This window comes from Egretta garzetta, unplaced genomic scaffold, assembly GCF_000687185.1.
Source record: "Egretta garzetta isolate BGI_Z169 unplaced genomic scaffold, ASM68718v1 scaffold322, whole genome shotgun sequence".
NCBI classification, from domain to species: Eukaryota; Metazoa; Chordata; class Aves; order Pelecaniformes; family Ardeidae; genus Egretta; species Egretta garzetta.
In genome coordinates, this window is record NW_009259044.1 from 2,113,922 (window position 1) to 2,128,897 (window position 14,976).

Sequence of the window (14,976 nt, forward strand, 5' to 3'; positions counted from 1 at the left end):
AACCCCCAAACCCCCCAGCTTCCCCCTTCAAAAAAAAAAAAAAAACAAAAAACCTCAGCTAAAACATATCATCAGAGGTGAGACATTTGCAGGGCACAGAAGAGGCTGCGAACATCTGACCCACAGGCCACAGCGAGGAGCTCGCTGCGTGCTGCTGTGTGTTGCCCTGCACTGTGTTCCACTGAGCCGAACTCCAGCAACACTTTGCAGAGGAAATCCTCGAGCGATCCTGAGTCGCTATACAAGCTCTGTAACTGCGGACTCTAATAATAAACATTTTTGCCACTGCCAGCATGCATCTCCTCTTGTGGCATTGCCATGTTTTGTTGATAAATTGTTCCAGTCGCACAAAGACAGACACAATTTTTGAGAGATATCAACCATCACCTATAAACCAGACCCTAATCCTCCTGTTGAAACACATCCTGAGAGCCACCCCTGTTGGTTCAAATTGTTACCAAGCACAGGAGAACAATATATATTATTAGAAGTTCTAGTTCCCTGTTACGGCAAGAACTCATGTCTGCTTGTAAAATATGAAGGGAATGTTACTTTGCCTATATTACACTTCAGAAGAGCCAGCAAGTGAGAAAACAAAACAAAAAACCCACTCTACTCACACAAGAACAAATTCTGTCATTGGCTCTTTTCCCAACCATGCAGACAAGGTCAATAAAAGTATATCAGCTCTTCAGGGGAAGTAATCTGTACCACAGATAGTCAGTGCAACTTATTCCTTCCCTTCACTGACACAAACACAGTTTGTAAAGCTGAGGCCCAAGTGGACACGCATGAGCCAGGCATGCTCTGGAGGCTGTACGGTCACGCTCTCATGGTGTCACCTCCAAACTACGGGAATGATTCTTTAGAGCCTTTTAGGACACAGCACCACAGATTACAGACCAGAGCCAAAAGTTTATTTAGCGAGGAACTTTACATAAAGGGTACATCCACTGTTTTAATCTATTATGTATATACATATTTGACTTCCACATACAGTTAAATGCAAGAGCATCATGATCCTCCCGCATTAAGTCTGATACCCAACTTTCCTCCAGAAAATATTACACCTGCCCCTTCCAACACACAAACATGAATATATTTGAGAGCCCTTGCTTCTACCATTTCACATGAAAACAACAGCAGCCTAAATGGAATGAACAGCTGTCCCTGCTCAGAGAAGCATGTGGCCCAGAGTCACCACAGTGTCTTGGCAACTTCAGTTTAAAAAGTGATACACAGGATCCTATACAAACTGCTAGATTTGTTTCTGAGCAGACAATCCGTTCAAAAGAAAGTGCATTGCATTAACTTATGGAAGGCTCAGACTATGAAATCATTATAGCAGATCTCTTTGCTTTACTTTTTGACTGATAACCTTTATCATTAAAATTAATGCCAGTGTAAAGTCAAAATTGTACCTATTAATACAACTCTAATTGATACTATAAGTAGACAAAATCTCACGATGAATACAATCAATTCTGCACAGATCCTGTTCCTTATTGACTATTTGGTTCACTGGGGATAGTACTTTTTAGCATCGTTTTTATTATTTTTCAGCAGTGATGCCACCATATAGGTCTGAGGCCCAAGGGTATTTGGCAATTTCATTTAGACTTCCTGTGACTTTCCCCAACATACAGCGCCGATATAGGAGGATGCTGTTAGTACACAGTCCCCCTGGGTAGCTAGTTATGAAACTTGAATTGCTGCACTTAAGCAAGCCTGTCAGAATGCTTGGCCTCCTAGACACCATGGCTCCGGCTCCATCTACAAAACTAAGTGGCACTTGCTAAAAGTATGGAAAAAACCCATATCCTGTCTTTGCATATATAGAACACCACTATTAATGGTGTTCTGTAAGAGCACGTGTAGGCTGGGCTAGGAAAACAGTAGTATTTTTAAGACAAGAGCTCATTTCTTACACTTGTACAAAAAGCATAGTCGATTTTATGGATGAACCAACTGAATTATAACATTTTTGTAAAAACTTGTCTGCAACTTAGCTCACCTCTGCAAATGTAATTACTCCAGGATTTTTGGTACGTTTCAACTATTTGGGAGAAATTCTTGACAGCCTGCATGTGATTTCTCTTTGCTAAGGTGTACTTGTACTTCTGCAAATACTGCTGCTTATCCTCAGGTGCCCACAAAGCTGACAGTACACAGCCAGGAGAAGGGGAGCCTGAATCCCTTCCACACTTCACCCGAAGGCTTGATGTCGTGGCCCAAGCCTCAGGAATACCCTTTGCCTGTGCTGGTGTGTCCTCAGTAAACAGCAAACCTCCAAAAGTTATACTGGTGTCATAAAATAGTAACTGGGACAAAGGATTTCCACTGGTCCTTTGAATTACAACCTTAAACAGGACTGAAAGTACTTTGGGCATGCAGCCTGCTCAAAATTCATCAGTAGAAAATAAACATTCTTTTATTCCTAGTTCTTACCTCCTTAAACAGAGCATCAAAATGCCAGCAAACTATTTTGAACCCTCTTAATGAATGAGGCAAATTTTCAGAGGTGACAGGACCTTAGCAGATGCCTCAGCTGAACTTGTCCCAAAGACATGTGGTCAGGAAACCACAAGAATGGTTTCAGTCTTGAAATTTTCCAGTTCTTGTTATTACTGAAACTTCGGAAGGCATAATAAAAACAATTGCTGTTATTACTATGATGGCTAAATATAGGGCACTCATCACCATGGCATCTAGCTGCCTCTATTGAAACCTGAATTGTCCTAATGAGATTGAAAATACACCAGCCTTCCTGATACTGGCTGCAGGGAGAACAAGTTCTTAGAGCTCAACTGATGATTAGATTCACACTTAAGTGTATATACATAGGGAGCCAATTTCAAAGGCGTGGGCCTGCTAATGAGATTGCCCTGCTGCCAGCATCTGCAAATCTGTACCCTCAGGAAGTGCGCAGTAGCTTTCCAGATGAGCACAGGTTACCTGGTGGAATGGAGATGGTGCTAAGGCTCTTATGAAAAGCGTCAGGGAATCATTAATAGCCACGAGCACTCAAGCACATAATCTTAAAAAAAAGAAAAAAAAAAAGTGTCTCCAGCAGAAGACAGTCATCCTGTGTTTTGGGCTAGTGCTGAGGCAAAGGAAAGTGCTACCAAGTGACTCAGCGATGATACTACTCTCTTTTCTGCATTTTTGGAGATACCATCTTGAAGAACTGAGTTTATCAGTGCTTCTCAGACCATGAGATCTGATATGTCTGATTGCAGCATGTTGAGATAAGGCTACAGAGTAAGGAGGTATTAGGAGTTTGATATCTACATATTTTTAACAATTTTTTTTAATCATTATTACTGCACACATCGCTTAGCAGACATAACTGCTTGCCCTAAATCTTTATTAACTAAAAGAATACTTAGCCGTATATGTTTTGCTCTCTACCCAATAGACAGTGACAATCAGAGCACTTGAGCAAGCAGAATGTACCTGTTTTGGTCTTTCTTCTCATGCCATGTCCCCCCTCTCTAGTCCCCTATTTGTTACTCTTCCACGATCCAGTTACGAACTTGCTAATATCTTTTTCATTTCCGCTTGTTTAATCAACAGCTCTATTAATGTCTGTGGGCCTATGAGTTTTAACACCATTTTCAATATTACTCCCGTTAATAAATTTGACAAAACACATCCATGAGACATTCTGGAAGTTGACAGTATCTTTTACGATCTTCTGCCTCCAAACAATAAGCTGTTAATTGGAAAATAAGAGTCTTTGAGAGACGCACATGAACACATACACCTGAGGAGCTACACAAATCTGGAAATTTAAGGGCATGTAAAGTCAGATCTTCAGCTGGTACAAATCAACACAGTCCCCTAATTTATACTGGCTAACGATTTGACCCTTAAAATCTTTTTCTGACACTTTTGATAAAGAAATAACATTACATTTCACTTCATAATCGGACCCTATAGTTAAAAATAGCCAGATTCTTTCCTGACTAAAGAGACAGGAAGATATAAACCAGATTTATTGTCTATTAAGTTTTATGTTCCATTTTCTCTTGTCACAAGAGAAGTAATTTTGTGTATATAGCCTGTCCAGCACAACGTCATTTGTTTCCTCAGATACACTAATTCAAACATAAATACATAGATCCATATTAATAAGCCACACCTCCCCCATTCATATAGCTAGGGATCCTGCCTAAATGTTTTCACATTCCCTGGATTTGCACTGTTCTGTGCTGAAGTTCTGTCTGAAGTGATCTCTACTTTTTCCCAATAAAGTCAAAACCCAACTGTAATTATTTGTGGAAAAAAACCATTTTATGTCATTAGAATTTATTAAATTATTTAACAGTATCTTCTTGTTTAAAATATTTTTTAAAAAACAATTGTTTTCACTAAGTCCAAAGATGTATTTTCTTTTCCTTTTGGGGATGAAAATTCTGGTTTTGTGCACGTGTGCGGGGAAGAATCCCCATCCAGCTTTATGAATAATGACAGCTAGAATGAATTGCAAGTTGGTCTTAACAAACATGTTCTCAAATACATTACCCCACTACTCACTCAGCCCTCTGTGTAAGTGCTAAGTGGTGGCAGGCAGCAACAGCCTTGCCTAGCGATCTCTGTAATTAAACATTCAAACACAGGCATGCATTTCTGCAAATGGGCCCCCCAACTTCCCTTTTTTGAACACTTTCTTCAGAAGGAAATCTCACACAGCTGTTGTAAGAACACTGCATGACATCTGCAAAATGTCTATTGTACAGACCAGGGTGAGAAAACAGCCTAAAACACCAACAAGCTGGATCTGACCACTAATTGAAGCCATTGTTTAGGAAAATTACTCACGTGTGGTCTAACAACTCATCTGAAATTAGTGATTGCTGCAAATGAAAAAGCAGAATTACATACCATCGCCCATCCCCCATCTCTCCCAAAGGGAATTGTGCTAGAAACAAACATTTACCATCACAGACAAATATAATGCTGTTTTATATTGTGTATTTTTTGTGTTTTTTAACTGCATGGGATGCCAGCGAGCTGAATTCCAATGCATATTACTGATACTGTCAACGAAAATTAAATAGATTTTTTTTTTTGGTTTGTAAGATAATCAGAAATGTGTCCCTCATTTCTGTTTTCCACCCAGTAGGTTTAAATAGAACAAGCCATTTGTAGCTTACTGTCTATCTTACACCTTATTTACACTGAATTTTTATTTTCCAATGCATCTTATTTTTTGTTGGCATTCCCCACCATGCAGTTTACATGGTGATGAAGAAATAGTCTTGCAGGCATTGAAAAAGAGATACAACATGTTAAGACATAATTCCCTGCAGGGCATTCGAGGCTGAATTTGCTGTCACAATGAGTCCAAGCTTCCATAACTATCCGTGTTTTATGTGGATTTGAAACATAAAATTAGATTCATCTTAATCTTCCGAAACAGCAATCTTCCCATGAAAGCTGAGAGACAACAGCATATGAAAATTGTAAGAGAGAGAGAGGACAGAAAGAAGACAAGAACTGAATAAAATGAGATGCTGCGCTCTTCTAGTAAAGGAAGTGAAGTTCCCTTATGGGTAATAATATATCATGAAAACTTTGCTGAAAGGGATTGAGTTCCTGCCAAATTCCTTGTTTACATACAAGTGATCTCTACTGAGGCTTTGCAGCAAGCCAAGTCCGCAAGAGCACTGAGGAAGCTAGCACTAGAATAGAAATCACTACTGTTGAAAGGAAGGCTTGTGACACGCTGCATTTCGTAAGTAAGATCTGATTTATGGATATGGCCTCCATTCACCTAGGCAGGAACACAGAGCACCAACCCAAGAGAGCTAAAGTTCAAAACAATAAATCTCAAGTTTCCTTGGTCAGTCCAAGAGCAGAGCTTAAGGAATATACTGCCCTAGTTTTCTGGGATCAGGCTTTGCAGCTGGAGTAACTTCAACTGTTCTTTTTCTTGAGGAGCCCCTCAGATTTGCCAGCTTTGTCATATTCCTTTGCTGCCCTCGGGGCTCTCAGAAAACTGACTGGTTTTAAAAGAAGTTCTCCAGAGTCAAAGCTGGTTTGATTTTTTTTTTCTTATTTGTATTCTTCACATTTAAACATGCAAAGAAGAATATTTTATTACATGCAACTAACAAACAGCACAGAACCTGAACAAAAGAGAGAAAAAAATGTTATGGTTTGATGATTCAGACTGACAAAAGAAACACACTAATTGAAATTTTCCCAAATAACGTGGGACTAGAATGTAATTCTTTTTATATTTAATTTAAATCACATGCAGGTCATTCTTTTATTGCAATTACTTCAGACTTATACCAGCATGAGTACAGAGTCTTATTTTTTTTTCTCAAAATGAATGAAATGCACAGAATAAAGTTTTCAAAGGGTTTCAAATCAATTTATTTTCCTGCTTCACTCATCTGCCTCACTGCCATTAAAAACATCAAATATTCCGTGCGCTCAGTTACTGACTTGCACTTTTCAACCATCTCTTGTTCAAAATTTTAGAGAGAGAAACATGAGAATGTAATAATATAGATAGTGGGACACAATAATAAAAATTTCCACAGCTATCACATTAGCTGCATTACACGTCTTTTCGGTAATGCAGTCCTAAAACTTTCAGAGTTTTCAGTGACTGACGTATGTCATTATTCTGGCCTCACACATTTCTCTTTAATTAAGAATACCTTTGCCAAATGTAGTACCATATTTGGCCTGAGTTACTTTCCTGTAAACAATGCACAGAAATTTATTTTCCCACACTTTCGATATAGATCGAATAAATAAAATAAACCCAGGAAAGGCACTTGAGGACATTCTTAACTTTCATTTCTTGGCTTTCAGTAGAAATAGTTTGTGTGGAATTGGAAGTCAAGCACAAAACATCAAGTGTCTTGCTGAATTGGGTTTATTGAGTCTTATGCTGATTGCACCCCCAGCTACAGCTCCCCAGATAAGGCTGCAGTGACAGAGACAAGATACAAACATGTGCTACTACTTGCCATGGCCCAAATCTGGCCCACAGGTATGACAGGAAAAGCTACCACTTATCTGAGAATCCAATCTCTACTCTTCCTGGTGTGATAGTTCCAACAGAATATTCATGCTCACTAGTGTGCAGTCCTATGCCCTCTCCGTCTAGTAAAACCCAAGTAAATAACCGGCTCCTTGCAGAGGGACTGTGAGGTGACAACCCTTTTTCCTCTCCAGCAAATATATTCTTTGGTTATTACTAAAGTGCTTGTACTGCAATAACCCTTCAAACTTCACTACAGAAGTTATCTGGAGCACCAGTAGCCACTTTCCTGAATCTATCTTGCCTTCCTACATTACCATCGGTCCTTATGAAGTGGTGCCATGCGGGTCAAAAGTCCTAGATGCCTTCTCTGCCATGTTTCACACAAGTCCTAGAGGGTAAGGGACAGGGAGAGAAAATACGCTTCTCCATATCAAACATCTTGACTCTAAAATGGAGCTGGTATAAGCAGAAGCACAAAACAACAGCTAAAGCTCTGTTTTTAGAAGAAAAAAAAAAAAATTAAGTCAACTCATCAACTAAATTAGGAATAATTGGTGAAATGATTATGCATAAAACACACAGAGGCACTGCTCTAGGTAATAAGTTCTACTGACTATTTCTCCTGGTTATTCCATTTGATATTCTCCATATCTAAGTTCTGCAGCCTCAGACCCAAAATTCTAACGAAACGCAGTGCTCTATTATTAACTGCTGCTGTACTAAGATCCCAAAGGAAGTAAATACTTCATTTAATTGTGTTTGTGTTAGCCCACAACACATGCAGAGAAAGAGAGGTTGGCATAGGTATGCTGCAAGAGCCTTTATACACAACCTTCAATGTATTTTTTTAGATCGTATTTCAGAGAATAAAATCAGTTAGCAGTATTTTCCTATGAGATTTCAGCTTAGCTGTAGGGATAATACAGTACTACATTTCATTAAAGTTACAGGTTCAACAAATGCTGACTGCATTACTCTGTGATCTTTATTGAGGCTACATTATGAAAATAATTAGAACTGATCAAAATGGGTGGGGTAGAGTGAAGAGGGGTATAAAATTTTCCATTTTCATAAATGCTTTCCTTTTTCATCAAGGTGAGCCAGCCACCCTATATAAGTATTAACACAATAATATGGAAAATGGGCAAGAGAAATATTTAATTCAGTAAAAATAATGCATATGAAAAGAGCTTCCTGTTACTGTGTTAAGTTACCTTAATTGAATTCAGAATTTTTGGTCTCCCAGTTTGGTTTTCTATTCCAGGAAAAAATAAGGACTGCTGAACAGTAAAGCATGGTCTAAACCTTTGCTGGAGGAAACGCAGGCTCATTGATGTGAACAGGATTTTTGACTTCTGGCTGCATCTTTTTGATTTTGTACTCCTACAAGGGTTACCTCAAATTATTCAGGCATATCTCAATAAGTCTTCTGTAATAAGAGGCACCTAAGAGAGCTGAAATTTTCTGTATTTGTATGCAGTTGTATGGAATTTGAAATTCAGGTATGAACATCCAGCACTGTTCTAGAAAATTGAAGTCAAACAGACCTGTTCAGCCTGATTTCCTCTCCATGGTAAATATTGGAATACCTCACTAAAAAGTTGCTTTAGCATACCTTGCATATAAAATTTCATTTCAAGGGCAACAAAATGAGAAGATAGTTGCTCCATAAACATATCTTTTTGGTTTCCTTTACAGGCCTGCAATGAATCTCAAGTAAATAATGTGCAAATTCTGGGTTCTTCTGAAAAACTTGAAGCAACTTCAAACTTCTTTAACTATTTTCAGACACTCAAAATTTTCACAAAAAACAAATCAATATGTCGACTAATTCCCACTTCCTCTGTTTTCCATAGAGAATATAAATTGGTTTCCAAATCAAAGAGAAAATAGTGCAAAGCTCATCTTTTTGGAGGTTTCAGTTCAAACCCAAAACCATACCTAACATCTTCAAGAGACTCTTTAAAATGCATGAAGATTTGAGGCAAATCTGGGCAGTTTAAAGTTTCATGTGCGGAGACCATGTAAAATAGAAGTTTTCATAAGCTTCTGTGAAAACCTTACTGGATTTAACCACAACTTGCTCTGCATTTTGAGTGTCATCCAGACAAGAATGTCAAAGCGAGGGTAACTTTTACAAGCAAGAATTGATGCATTCGGTACAACTCTTGCAGGTTGCTTTGTTGTCAGTCTGATTGCTCTATTTTTTTTTTTTTTTCAGAGATATACATAGAAAGAACTTGAGTCAGTGACCTCAGAAAAGAAACATTTAACCTTATCCTCGATGTAAACATCTCACACTGATATTGCAATGTAGGTAAAGGAAAACATGGCAATTTACCAGAACAAGGTCAATACCACAATAAGGTAGATGTTTCCTTTTTAAGGTTAACTTCTAAGGGGATTAAAGCATTTCTTTCTAACATAAGTAACAAAATGGCACATACTACAATGTTCGCCTTTTAAAAATCAGACGGAGCAGTCAGCGTAATTGGTCAGTTTTGAAAGAGAAAGGTGTGCACAGTTGTAAACTATTCTAAAAAGGACACCGTTTATATTTCAAATGAATTAAGTAATGAACCATAGCTGTGTGAATATTTCTTTCCCAACCGTACACTCACATGATAAAGTACACATTTATGCACCTACAACTATAGGAAAAAGGTAAGTATATAGACAATAGGCACAGGAAAATTGTGTTCTAGCTATTCTTCTATTAATACATTAGCAAACTTTAGCATCATTAAAGAAAAGCAGAATTACGATCACCCTTGGAAAGCAAGTGTCATAAGAATTGTTAATAGTTAGTATCCCAAGTACATGTGAGTTGTTAGAATCTAGCACATATTGAGGAAGCCTACTGCACACAGAAATAACCAGTTAACACTTAATTTTTCCATTCCACATTTATGCAATTAATTAGAGAACACTTAACATTCCCTCTAACTTCAAGCTCTGCATGATCATGTTTGATCATGAGGGAATTTAAAATCATTTATGGAGCCAAGATTTAAATACAAGAGGAAATAGAGATGGCGATGGTTAGAAAGGGAAGCACGAATACACTGAGTGACAGACTAAGCTATATAGAAATGAGAAAACCAATACAGACACAACAAGCGAATTTACTCACGGCAAGGGATGTTTACATAAAAAAAAAAAAAACCAACTATGGCAACTTTTATTTATATAGGAAATATGTAGAGATACAGTTATATATTAGGGGACTTTGCTAGTCTGTCAGCTGCGTCAGAGATGAAGACACAAGAGGCAAATAGATTTAAGAGACATGGTAAGTATTTAAAATAGTAGGTGACACACCACAAGAGCACTGAATCCAGCACAGAGTTTGTGGGTTTGGACTACATTTTTATGTACATCTCCCTGATCTGGGATTTTGGGAGGATTGCCCATATTTCTGCCTGTCAGGTACATACAAAGCTATGGTTAGAGGGGTCACAGTATCTGTAGTTTGTCAGAATTTGTTCGCCAGCCATCATGAATTCCTGGTATCACCCTGACTTTCCCTCCAATGTTTGTGGCATCATCCATTACCCATCTTCCTCAGGGTTATTTCCCTAGGACCTTGCAGAGGTCTTGCTGCAGTGTGTGCCTTAGGCAGACACAGCCAAATCTCCGTTGCCCCAGACCACAATACCTCCTAGTAAATCAATCGATCTAGGTGAGTCACCTTGCAGTGATAGCCTTAAGCTTAGCAGAATACATATCAGGCTTAGTTACAGGATAAAGAAGGTCTTTAATATGCAAGTTCACTGTCCAAAGGGAACCAAGGGAGACATTTAAGGCTATGGTTTAAAGACTGATTTTGAAGAGACTAATGAGAACTCATTTTAAAAGGTGCTTAGGGCCCCCAACAGTTCCAAACCACTTCAAACGAACGTGTTTCTAATTGGGGTACAACGGACATTTCAATACTGCTATTTCTCGCCTTGCTGCTGTAGTGTACTCCTCACCTTTTGCATGTGCGGGGTGCCATCATTCCTGTAATACCTAGGATACTCCATGCGATACAGAGTCAATCCTGGCATTCCTACCATGACCACTCACTTGATTGCTGGATAGCCCCAGTGTTCAGAAAGGGACTGGATAGAGATGATTCGAACGATGGTAATGGCTATATTTAGAAACATTACTCTAACAAATCTTTCCTTGCATCCCCAAATAAAGAGTCAGGATCGAATCCTCAACTAGGCTAGACTAAGGAAGCAATATCAATTTCCACTGGCCCAGAATACTTGTAATCAAATACATCCATTTATTATCTGTGACAAGGTTGGAGATGTTAGGCAAATTACTTCATTATTCTGCAAAAATACCAGCTTGTCATTAATATTAGCCTGTGTCTTTAAAATCAGAGATATAAGCAGCTTCTTCATCTTACTACATCATGCTATAATCCGAAGTGCCCTATAAGGAGCTGTAATATTTAAGGTCTTTTAGCTGGTACCTCTACATCCTGATTATCCTTTAGAAATTAAACGCTTTCAATATACATTTGTAAGAGAGACTAACAATCTCCTGCCACTTGAAGGATGAAGATGGTAAATGATGGCTGGGGGTTTTTTTGTGTTGTTTTGATGCTGCCAGGCAGGCTGATGACTTTATATTCTGCATCCATGGCTCAATGACCCACAAATCTCCTTTGATATGCCAGGCAGCAGAGAGAACCAAGCTGAACGGATCAGGAGAAAAGTGAAAACGCTTCAGCAAGGGGCCCCGATGAAGCCATCATGTGACAGGAATCCTAAGACTCTGTTACGGAGGGGAGAGGCGAGAGAGAGAGAAAGAGAAAAAAAGGGAATAGGGCATTGTGGTGGCACAAGCTGATAGAGACGTCAGAGACGCTTCAGTAATCTCACGACGCTTTGGCCCAGTGTGGGGGCAAATGAGGCCCATATTCAGCATGGTGTGACGGGTAGGACCACCCCGGAAAAGCTGCGAGGGGGCAGGCAGTTGGACAAATCAAAGCAGAAGAAAGTAATTTTCGATAAATTAAAGAAATCTCCATGGAAATTAGCATGAAACATTTTCTAATCTCCCGCTTTTCACTGCCGACAAGGGTCACTGGTTTAACTTCTCTCTCTTATTTTATTATTCCCCAGCCACATTCCTCTGCTTTTTTATATCCTTCAATTTTTACTACCTCTTTTTCTTCCAGTCTATCATTTTTAGCCTTTCTTATAGCAGCTTCTTAACCCTTTTAGGACTTCTCACAGTAAATATTCTGAAGAATTAACTGATCCATTAGAGTTTAAAGGACGTACTCCAAAGCAGTTGCCTTTTCTAACTATCTGCAGTATTTTGTCTACCGAGTATGCCGTCATTTTAACTGTGATCAAAGTCAAACATTCCCTTCACAGTAAAACCTGAAAAAGACTGCTTTCCACAATCTCCTTTAGAGATAGAGTGCTGACGCTGCTAAATACCAACTGCAAATGCACTGCTAGAGGTAACATTGCTAAGTCACAGCATTATGACTTTCTGATTTTTAACTTACTTTTTTTAATATAAGAAATATTTTCTATTTGCTCCCATTCTGGTTTTGCCAACACAAGAATGTCAGATTAGCACCTCTTCTTTCTCACCTTTGTTCCAGGAGGTCACATTCCAGGAGTCTGTTTTAAATTAAGATGGATTAGGAATATTAAATACTGACAATTTTTAAAAAAATAAATATGAAATAGCAATCAGGCTGTCTGTTAAAAAGATATTGCTACTGTGCATATGAAGGATATTGAGAGAAAGAAATACCTGACTTCTGACTATTGTAACTTTGCACTTGCAGGCATAAAAATCAATAGAACTTCAGTGGTCTATGATCCATGACTTAGGATACAGAGACAGAAAGCGTGTGTGAACAAAAATCATCATTATTAGAATGATGATTTTCAGAAAGAATATTAGTCCAACCTCATTTCTGATACAGATACGTGTAATTCTTCCTACATCACTGGTAAAGAGTCAGGGTCAAATTTGCCTTTTTAAATATTTATTTACAGCATAGATATTTTATGCCATATAATAAAATCAGTTTTTTAGTTTCCAAAGAACACAGACTTCTGAGACTGCCTTCAGTAGATTAAATTTCTAGACATCAAAATATATCAGTGTGTGAAGAGTCAAATCTTTGTATAACGATAAATAGTAATGGCAAACTTAATTAAGTCTTGGGCTCTTTTTTCTGCCACTTGTAGATGCTACTGGATCTGAGGATGGATCTCTACAAGTTTCATAGTAGGTCACAGAAGTACATTCCCTGAAATGGTTTCTATAAAAAGTGGTCCAAATATGTCAGTTGCTATCACTGAAGAAAGGAGCTCTATGTGGAATGATAACTGGTACAGTTTCTATCAGTTTTACTACTTGCACAAGCAGTGTGCTACATGTCTCTCATTTTCTTGAACAAGACAGATGCCTCTGGTGTGAAAAATACAGATGTTGGAGTATGCAGCAGACAACTGTGGTTTATCAAAAATACACTACTGGCACTGACTGATGTCAGACTTAATCATTCAGCATCCTAGCAGGAGCGAGTGAATTATTGGGTCTTAGTCATGTGTGGTTTATGTTTAAAAATTAATACGTCACCTTGTTTCTTCTTTACAGGGGTTGGAAACTATTGAGCAGACAGCAATGCCTGGGGCTATAGGTAAGAAGCTGAACAGAACCCAGAAATGAAGGTGCATGACAAGGGGTATAGACATGGACAAGTATCCATGCTTTTTCAGAAAGATATGTCAATGAAGGGCAAAAAAACCCCCAGCGTTACAAAGGTTGCATTGAAAGGGGATGGGGGAATGGAAGAGCCTATGCTTACTTGATGAAAACATTTCCATATTTAATCTCAACAAAATATACACAACTTAATTTTGCGTTTAAATATATGCATAGTTTAACAAACAGATTCTTAATTTATTCACTGCTTATCATATTTTAGATGATGTTTAAACAACACCACACACGCACACACGTGCACACAAGCATAGACAAGGCTGGTATATTAGGCAAGAAGAATTCACCTGTACACAGAAATTATTTCTAACCAACAATTTATTTATTTTGAGGACTGAAGTGTCAGGTGCTATGCACTCTCACTTGAGTTTGTCAAAAGGGTCCTTACTTATTTTTCAGTTCTTTGTATGTTCCCCCCCCTTTAGCCGCAGCATTAAAAGTTTCTGAGTAGATATAAAATGAAGATCAAGTGTATCAGGACATACTGAGAGAGTTTCCTGCTTTCTAACACGAGACAAGAGTCAATGATGGTTTTAAATTGCACAATTTTAAGCTGCTTCAGAAAACAATTATACCAAGGTGTTATTTCAGGGAGGAAAAGAAGGAACTGCCTTTTCCTTTAAATAGGAAAATGGCTACCACAAACCTGGACGTCTAGAAAGTGATGCCTCTTGCAAATATCAGGCCAGTCCTGAAGCTATTATTTATATGAGCCCAGACCAAGTCAAGTTTGACAAGTCAGCGGAGCCCTTCCCACAAGCGAAGGTTTGCAGGATCAGTCCCTTTCCGTGTATTACATGGGACGACTATGATCTGCTCACACCTTTAGCACAAAGGCAGAAATGAGAAATGGATGTGTGACTCATTAGCAGTCAGAGATGGAGTACATTGCCTGAGTCAGGCTTACACCATTATTGCCAAGTGCCTGTGATTACCCCTCCAGGATCTTGAGAAAGGTGTCAGTTAGACCATAACAAGCGATGCCTTTATCGTGCATACTTTTTTTAGAATTTTCCCATCAAGAAATACAATTTCAGAGTTAATGTTAGTTAGCCAGTTATGGGAAGTCAGGCTGTCATCCAAAATTCATGTGATACATTTTCTTCTGAATTACCTTTCTCCATGAACTTGTGATTAGGTAAACAGCATAATACACAGAGGAAAAAGTATATTAATCTGACTATTTCTTCTTCTCTCCCATTAATGGTGGATTT